The following is a 9936-nucleotide window of genomic DNA, read 5'->3' on the forward strand; positions in this document are numbered from 1 at the left end:
TCACTTTCAGAACTCATCAGATCAGCGTGAATAAGCCATTCTTTGTTGGATGAGCATGCAGGATGACCCTGCTGTTCAGGATAAATATGATTTGGGAATGTGTACATAGTAGGGAAAAAGAAACCCCACCAAACAGTTACTGTTGAGTAGATTCTGACTCATGTTCCCAAGATGTCAGACTTGAACTGTTTCATTGGATTTTAAATGGCTGATTTTCTTAGAAGTAGATCACCACCTCTTTCTTCCTGGTTACTTCTAGTTGGACTCGCACCTACAAACTTTTGGGTAGCAGTCAAGTTCCTAGATACTTAATGTCAGTCCTTTGCTTCTTTCATCTGTTTGAACCCAGACTTATTATACTTAATGATTCTTTAGCAACAAGTTGATCAGCATTTACTTCCAAACCCTTCCGAGAAATTTGGGCTGAAATTTTGTGAAAGACGAAATTCAATTCTAACTAGCAAGAACATGTCCACAGAACCTACAAACACATACAATATGCAATCAGTCCAGTTCTCTTACCTATTAGCGTGACAGATTTTGGAGTGGCTTTCTGCTCTGTGAAGTTGATTTGGAGTATAAATCTCTTAAGTATCAAGTGCACCCACTGCAGGAATCGTAACTATTTTGTGCCAATGCTGACTTCAATTTTTAGGAGCTTAGCTCACCTGCAACTCTTCCCACTTTGCAGAGAAGGACATGATGCCCCCCACTTGGTTGGTAGAGTCTTGCCCTGCTTTCACCAGACACTGACCAAATCCACGTCCTAATAAGTCAGCGAGCCAATGGTTCACTCTGTCTCCAGAGAGATACAGCTGTCAATCAGATCTGTCACTTAGAATGTGTCTTAATTGAATTTTCTCACACTTAATTATCTTGTATTGTGGTAAAATATAACATAAAATGTGCCCTTTTAACCATTGTAAAGTATGCAATTCAGTAATATTTATTCCACTCACTTAATGTTGTATAACCATCTCCCCCACCTATTTCCAAAACGTGTTCATCACTCCAAACAGAAATCCAGATTCACTGTTGTTGTTGAGTGCTGTCTGGTTGGTTCTAACTCAGAGCGACCCTGTATAGGATTTCTGAGTAGCAGCAGGTTTGAACTGCCAGCCTTGTGGTTAGCAGTCCACTGCTTATCCTACAGCACCACACCAGGATTCCTAGCCATGTACCATCTTCAGACTCATTGGTAGGGCATTTTATTCACTGTTTGCTTAGCCCCTTCCAACCTAGGGGGTTCACTGCCATCGCTGTATCAGATATATTCTGTTGTATTCTATAATGTTTTTATGGCTGATTTTCAGAAGTAGATCACCAGGCCTTTCTTCCTAGTCTGTCTCAGTGTGAAAGCATCACTGCAACCTGCCCACCATAGATGACCCTGTCTGTACTTGAAATACTGGTGGCATAGCTTCCTTCATTGCCGTAACATGCAAGCCATCACAGTGTGGCAGACTGATAGACACGTGGTGGGAAAGTATTCATTTACAGTGTTTTATTCTACCAATCTTATCAATAAGAAATACCTCTAGTTTTAACTTAGGGAGCGAGGTCTTATCAGAACATGGGTCAAAAGAAGATATGTAAGAATCTTCCTTGTTAATAGCTGAAGAAAATAGCATTTCTAAAACAAAGATCAAACACCTTCTGATATGTGGTTTTGTGTTCCTCTTTGGAGCTGATTCCGCCTCACTTGGGTTTCAGCCCCTATTTGGCCTGGATTCTTTGCAGAATTTCTGCAAGCAGGCTTGCATTTTTGTAATGCCTCCAACAAAGAGTTCCGAATTTTTTAGATGCCATCCTTCAACTGACTTGCGCTTCCTTCTTTTTGTTCATTTGAATAATGAATCAATCTACCTGCCCTTGTCCAAAGACAGGCAGTAATGTGATGGCTGCTGGTAGAAAACTGGTGAATCATTACCGTTGCTTTTGGTTAAATTACTCAAAGCAGAAGTGTTTCTTTTTGCATGGAAGCAGAAGCATTGTAATTTTACTGCAGCAGTGGAATTGTAGTAGAGGAGAACATAATTCTTCTTCTATTTACATCTTTAATGAGCCACAATTAAAAGTAGTGAGTTGGCGTGCCAGAGTGAATGTGTTATTTTCAGATTTCTATTATAACAATTGCTGCTTTAAGCTGCCCTTCACTGGCACCCTGGAGCTCCAGAGCCTGAAGAAACAAAACCCAGAAGGGTCCAATCGGCTTTCTGAAAGTTAATGGGACAGTCTTCACTTTATGTTGTTCTGAGATAGAGATTTGCCTCAAATCCGAGAAGCCTGTGATTCTTGAATCATCTTTTATGTCACAGTGATTTCTTCTGGTGAAAGGATAAATATACACTGATTTAAAGTTGAGACGTTCAAAGGCTTTCTCGTATCTCTTTTCTGTTGTCACAATTGAGGTGTGCTGGAGTATTCTCCTTATAATCAATGAGTGGAGAGGATCACAGAGACAGAATGTCATCTCTTAGAAAGTGCTTTCTCCTATAATACACATAACTCAAGCCTAGGCTCATTGATTTCAGGGACACTGGAGTCCCTGGGTGGACCATATGGTTAACATGCTTAGCTCCTAACTGAAAGGTTGGTAACATATGGTTAACATGTTTAGCTCCTAACTGAAAGGTTGATGGTTCAAGTCCTCCCAGAGACATCTTAAAAGAGAGGTCTGATGATCCATTTCCTGAAAATCTAGCCACTGAAAACTCTCTGGAGCACACTTCTATTCTGACACACCTGAGGGCTCCATGTGTTGGGGTCGACTCTGGCAACTGGTTTGGTGCTAGACCATCAACATTGTTCCCTCCTCAGTTATAATGCTATTCACTGAGTTTAAGTTGCACTGTACTGTTAATCTGGGGTACTCTCTTAGGAATCCTTTAGATGCATTGTCACAAATTAGGCATTACTGCTTAATAAGTTACTGTAGACTGCAGATTTTCTTGGTAGGTCGTAAAGCCACACATAATGGGATTCATGTAATAACTTATCTTTGTTGTTGTTGTTGTTACGTGGTGTGGAGTCGGTTCTGACTCATAACAACCCTGTACAGGGTTTCCAAGGCTGTGAATTTTACTGGAGCAGAAAGCCTCATCTTTCCCCCGCGGAAGAGCTGGTAGTTTCAAACTGCTGACCCTGAGGTTTAACATAATGTAATTCGTGTAATAACTTATCTTTAACATAATGAGTGAATGTTTCTGATTTCCAACTCATAGCAGGTGAACTCAGCAAGAATGTATACTAAAGCGCTCACAATATACTTGGTTTTAAAGAGAACTGTAGTTAAATATGTATGTCTTGGTCATTTAAGGGATCCCTACCCTTGTGACGTATGTTTAATAGCTCAAAGTAGATTTATCTTGAAACTAGTATTGCTTCAGCTTCAAAAGCTTCTTACTTGGTATGGGTCCCTTCTAAGACTGTTTCGTTGTTGTTGTTAAGTGCCATCAAGTCAATTCCGACCCATAGTGACCTTGTATAGGGTTTCCAAGGAGCAGCTGGTGAGCTTGAACCACAGACCTTGCAGTTCAAACGACTTTGCAGTCTGACGATTAGCCCACCCTCCAAACCAGGCCTCTGAACTACAAAGTTGGTTCAAACCGCAAAGTCAAACCTACCAGGTGCTTCTTGGAAACCCAATACACGGTGGATATGAGTCAAAACTGACTCGATGAATATATATTTTCAGTGTGGTATATGGAGTCCTAAGGAGCTCTGGTAGCGTAGTGGTTACGAATTGGACTGCTAATCTCTTGGTCAGCAGTTTGAAACTACCAGATGTTCCACGGGAGAAAGATGAAGCTTTCTACTCCCATAAAGATTTACAGCCTCGGAAACCCTGTACAGGATCACTATGAGTCGGAACCGACTCCATGGCACATAACAACAACGACAGTATGGAGTCCTGGTGTGGTGCTGTGGGAATCGACTCGATGGCACTTAACCACATCTTAGTCTATAGTGCTACACCAGGACTCCTATACCGACTTCTGTATTGATCATTTTGTAAATCGTTGGTTAAAGACCCTTCGCCATTCCCTAATTTTTTTTAGGTTTCAGGCCCCACATACTGAATCCACTCCTGATTGGTGGCAGTGATGGTTCTGTGCCGTGGAGTCAGTTCTGACTCATAGTGACCCTGTAGAGGGTTTCTGAGGCGTAAATGTTATAGAAGCAGAAAGCCTCATCGTTCTCCCATGGAATAGCCTATAGGTTCGAACTGCTAACCTTGAGATTAGCAGCCTGATTTGTAACTACAACGCTAGGCTCCTTCCACTCTTAATTATGTATATATGTGAACAGTGCATGGTGCTATGGGTTAATGCACTGGACTGCAAAGTCAGTTTGAACTGCAATGTTGGCGGTTCAATCTCACCAGCTGCTCCTCAGAAACTCTGTACAGGATCACTATGGGTTGGAACAGATTCCACGGCACTTGACAATAACAACAACAAATTCATATGCTGGAATCCTGGTGTGGCACTGTAGAATAAGCACTAGACTGCTAATCACAATGCTGGCCATTCTAACCCACCAGCCACTCCTCAGAAACCTTATACAGGGTCACTAGGAGTAGGAACCTACTAGAAGGCACTTAACATCTGTATGTTGCTATAGTCATTGCTCCTTCATACTAGTATGTGAAGGTCTGGCAAAAAAAAATCTGTGTGCTCCCAAACTAAAAAAAAATTCAAGAGCTGAGCGATGCTTTTGGTACCTACATAAGTATGTCTTGGACATTTGGCAAAGAAGAGTTTCATGCTTAATTGCTAGTCATTATGTTTTAAATTTCCCAACTGATGACTGATGATTATGATTCACATGTTTCTGGGAATCTCTTCCCTCCCTGCCCCCCCCCCCCCACACACACACACTTGTTGTTACCTAGAATAGTGTGCAGTGTAACAGAGTTTCTTAGGAGAGTGTAACACTGAACTATGTCGTTTCCTGTCTTGTTCCAAATCACCAAAAGGAAATCTAATGGCTGTTTTGTGAGACATTTCTTCCTAGCTTGACATGGCTATTTTAAGGTAAGCAATTTTTCTTGCTAAGAACTCACTTGTTGGAGGTAACTCTGACTTGAAAAAAGCTGTTGATTTCTAGTTTGCTGAATTCATTCCTTTCTTCCTCTTTCAAAGAGTTCCTTTATTGTTCCCAGTCTGTTGTGAGGTGTAAAAGCTAATTTAGTTTGGATTATTATTACTTTTCTTTTACATAACGCACCTGGCGTTCAAGCTGTGACATTTCCTACTGCAATGGAGCTGCTGTGGTCTGTAAGGAAGAGATCCCAAGAAAATGGAATCCAAATGTTTTGTTTCTTTGAAGGCATAAAGTATGTCTATAAAAGCAGTTTAAAAGTAATCATTAATTGTATATTTATTATTAATGATGTTGTTATTGTTAAGTGCTGTTGAGTCGGTTATAACTCACAGCGACCCTGTATAGGCTTTCCAAGACTGGAAATCTTGGCAGGAGCAGGAAGTCTCATCTTTCTCTTAAGGAGTGGTTAATGGGCATGAACGATTGACCTTGTGGTTCATGGTCCAAAGTTTGTCCTACAGAGCCACCACGCTTCCCAATTATTAATGACTTTATTGTTGTTGTTAAGTGCTATGGAGACAGGTCTAAGTCATAGTGACCGTATAGGGTTTCTAAGGAATGGCTTATGAGTTTGAACTGCTGACCTTGTGGTTCAAACTGACCCTTCGGTCCAGTGCTTTATCCCACAGTGCCACACTAGATATTATTTAGTAGCCATCAAAACATCTAAATTTCATACTGCCAAAAATCTTAGGTGTGATGCCATTGAGCGTTAAGGGTGACGGCAATTGGATTAGGAGGCAGATTCCCCCGCATGAGAAGGTCAAAGGGTGACTCCAGAGAGGAAAATGACCATATCTGTTGTGTCCTACCAAAACCAAGGAGACCTGTCCCTGTGGCTACTTGACAATAAAACATCTTTGCTACTACTAACGTACGACTTTGGGAAAGTTTTACATCTCTACCATCTCAGAAGAGTCTGTTAGTTTGTCGTACTTTGGTGGCTTGTGTATTGCTGTGATGCTGGGAGCTATGTATTTTAAATACCAGAAGGGTCACCCATGGTGGACAAGTTTCACTGGAGCTTCCAGACTAACACAGACTAGAAGGAAGAAGAGGCAGACTATTTCTGAATGGTTAGCCACTGAAAACATTATGAATAGCAGCGGAACGTTATCTGAAATTGCCTGCAAATGAGTCCCTCAGGTGGAAAGGCATTCAAAACATGACTGGGCCCTCTCTGTTTTCTCTGCACTTGGAGCAGCCCCCTCATCCCCTGAAAATGTACACCTGCCCCAAATTCATCTGCGCCCCTTCCCTGGTCAGGAGCACCTCTCAGCTTCTGAACCAACCATTGTCTGCAGTGGTACTAAACAATCCCAGACACTGGCAGATAAGTACTCCAGCAGCTTGACAGCCCCACGTTCCCTGATCTCACTTACTTCTAGTCGAGCTTTCCAAACCAACACAATCTCAAGAGACACTGACACAACAGCCAAGTTCATCCTGGCTGGGGCCGCCACAGTTGGAGTGGCTGGCTCTGGAGCTGGGATCGGGACTGTGTTTGGGAGCCTTATCATTGGATATGCCAGGAATCCTTCTCGGAAGCAGCAGCTCTTTTCCTACGCCATTCTGGGCTTTGCCCTCTTGGAGGCCATGGGGCTCTTTTGTTTGATGGTGGCCTTTCTCATCCTCTTCGCCATGTGAAGGAGTTGTCTCCACTTCCCAAGTTCTTTTTTTCCATGTCTCGTCTGCCCTACATATTCCTTTTCTTGTACTTCCCCAGGCAGCCTGGGGAAAGTAATAGGCTCAGGGTTTGACAGAGGGAAGGTAAATAAATGCTGTATTAATAAGATAAAAAAAATAAAACACCAAAAAAAAAAAACATAACTGGGAAAGAGCTGCCTCCTCAAAGCAGAGTTGAGAGTAAGGACTTGAGTGGAGCAAAGCTTAATGACTTCAGGAACTTCATTTGCTGACTGGATACAACTCAATATGAGAAACTAAGGAACAAAATTCAAACTGTAAAATGACTGGGCTTACTGGTCAGAAAGAGATTGGAGGAATTTGAGACTTTGAAACTATGGCCCTAGACCACCCTTCAGACCTAGAACAGAACTCACCCTTGTGGTCCAATTTCCAGCAAAGTGGTAGATAAGTATGGGGAGGGGGGAATGGGACGGGACTCTACCAAGATAGTGAAGTATGCTGGCCATGGAATTGTTAAACATTCAAGATCAAAATGACAACATTTACCTAAGGACAGAGTTCCAAAGGGTTGTGACAGAGGGTGGAATGGAAATAAGAACATCAGGGACGAAGTAGGATAACTGTTGTTGCAAAATCACTGAGATGAAACAAAGTGTGTGATTTATTGAATGTAAAATTGATGATACATGCTCTGTAAACTTGTCAGTTCACAATAAAACGTTTCAAAAGAAAGAAGAAAGAAACAGCTGCAAACATCCATTGTTGTTAAGTCGGTTCTGACTCATAATGACCCTGTATAAGGAGCTCTGGTAACGTAGTGGTTACGAATCGGGCTGCTAACCTCAGGGTCAGTAGTTCAAAACTACCAGCTGTTCTGAGGGAGAAAGATGAGGCTTTCTGCTCCCGCAAAGATTTACATCTTTGGAAACCCTGTATAGGGTCGCTGTGAGTCGGAACCGACTCCACGGCACATAACAACAACAACAGGGCTTCCAAGGAACCTTTGTGGTTCAAATTGACCTTGAGGTTTCAGTGCTTTATACCACAGTGCCCCACCAGGACTTCCATTAAGGTCATTGAAAAAGAGATTGACACATGGCAGCGCAACATTGGGATCAAACGTGTCAGCGCAACATTGAGATCAAACATAACCATTGTAAGGATGGCACAGGCCTGGGCAGTGCTTCCTTTCCTTGTGCGTGCGGTCAGTCACTCAGAGTCAGAACTGACTCAAAGACTTTTAACAACAGCAGCATGATAAATCCACAGGGAACCTCAGAGACCAGCAATGGGAATTGGGGGTGAGAGAGTGGTAGGGAAGGGACAAAGATTGGTTGGTTGGAGAGAAGATTGTGAGATAAGAAATGGAAACATCTATAGCATAGTGGCTGCGAATTGGGCTGCTAGCCTCAAGGTCGGCAGTTCGAAACTCCAGCCGTTCCGTGGGAGAAAGATGAGGCTTTCTGCTCCCGTAAAGATTTACAGCCTCGGAAACCCTGTACAGGGTCCCTGTGAGTCCGAACCAACACCACAGTACTTAACAACAACACCGACAACAACATTCTAAAGTTATTTAAATAGAGCACATAAGTAAGTCTGTCTCCACTGGAATCTGCAAAAAAGCAAGGGTTTTTTATTTTTTTAAACAAAGAGCTTAGATAAAATTCAATTTTTTAATACCCCATAGGCAAGTGTCCTTTACTTGGAGAGCTGTGTGCTGCTGGAGTTTTAAGACAAAGCTCTGGGGTTGTTGTTGTTAAGTCCTGTGGAGTCTGTTTCAACCCATAGCGACCCCGTATAGGGTTTCCTAGGTGCGGCTAGTGAGTTTGAACTACTGACCTTGCAATTCAAACCAACCTTGTAGTTGAGTGCTTATCCTGTAGCGCCCCACCAGGACCCCTAACTGGGGTAACTAACTTGAATTTTGAAGACCCCTTGCAAGGAGCCAATTTTCCTTGTGCAGACAGCACACTCTCTGCCCTTCTCCTGCCAGTGTGAACTTAGCCTTGAGTGTGAACTGGCGCTACCCTGGCAGCTTGCCCCACCTCGCCCACACCCTTTAACACGCCACAGGTCACTTCTTCCAGCGGCTTTTGGTTATGCTCATGTGTGACATCGATATTCTTTCTCCTTGTGAAGCCCTCTTGACATTCATTTCTCTGCGGATTTGAATTTACTGATTTTGTCACTGCGCTGCTGTAAAGAATCGGATATAGTGAGTTGTATCTGGTTTTGCTTGCATTCACACATATGAACGATCGTTTGTAACCAGAAGTGTAGGTTAAGTTTGAAATACCTGAGTCCTTGCTAAGTTGCTACTTAGTTGTTGAAAAGGAAACACCAGTTACTTTTGAGTAACTCCTGGTGCCACACCTGTGTGTCCGAGAACTGTACTAAATAGGGCTTTCAGTGGCTGATTTTTTCACAAGTAGATCCCAGGTTTTTTCCTCCAAGGGGCTTCTGGGTTGACTGACTCACCAACTTTTTGTTTGGAGCCACATGTGTTATCCATTTACATTACTGAAAGACTTATCAGTTAATTGTTAGTTCTTATTAGGTGTCATCCGGATGGATGGTTCTGACTCAGAGCAATCCCATGTACAACAGAACAAACACTACCCAGTCCTGTGCCATCCTCACAATTGTTATGTTTGAGCCCAGTGCTGCTGCCACTGTGCCAGTCCATCTCACTGAGGGTCTTCCTCTTCTTTGCTGACCCTCCGCTTTTACCAAGTGTAATGCCCTCTCCAGGGACTGGTTCCTCTTGATAATATGTCCAGAGTGCAAGAGACCAAGTCCACCCTCCTGACTTATAAGGAACATTTTGGCTGTACTTCTTCCAACACAGATTAGTTTGTTTTTCTGGTTGTTGTTCAGTGCTGTCGAGTTCATTCTGACCACCAGAAACCATGTATAGGGTTTCCGAGGAGCAGCTGGTGAGCTTGAACCACTGACCTCACAGTTCAAACTGACTTCACAGTCAAGTACATTAACCCAAACTGTCACACCAGGACTCCGTTCTTTAAAAAAAAAAAAGCCTTTGAATTATGGTAATGACGAAACTTAAAAACACCATGGACTATCAAAAGAATGGTATTTTAAGTCAGCTTCGCCATTACCATACTTCAAAGGCATTCTTTTTTTTTTTTTTTTTAAGCTTTTTATGTGAATTGAGTG

At 42.5% G+C, this 9936-nt stretch overlaps 1 pseudogene; it reads left to right on the top strand.

The window, feature by feature from the left end:
• Positions 1–6331: 6331 nt before the first annotated feature.
• LOC102841317 lies at positions 6332–6756 on the top strand (annotated as a pseudogene).
• Positions 6757–9936: the final 3180 nt, after the last annotated feature.

Source organism: Chrysochloris asiatica, unplaced genomic scaffold (genome assembly GCF_000296735.1).
Source record: "Chrysochloris asiatica unplaced genomic scaffold, ChrAsi1.0 scaffold00040, whole genome shotgun sequence".
Lineage (NCBI taxonomy): Eukaryota > Metazoa > Chordata > Mammalia > Afrosoricida > Chrysochloridae > Chrysochloris > Chrysochloris asiatica.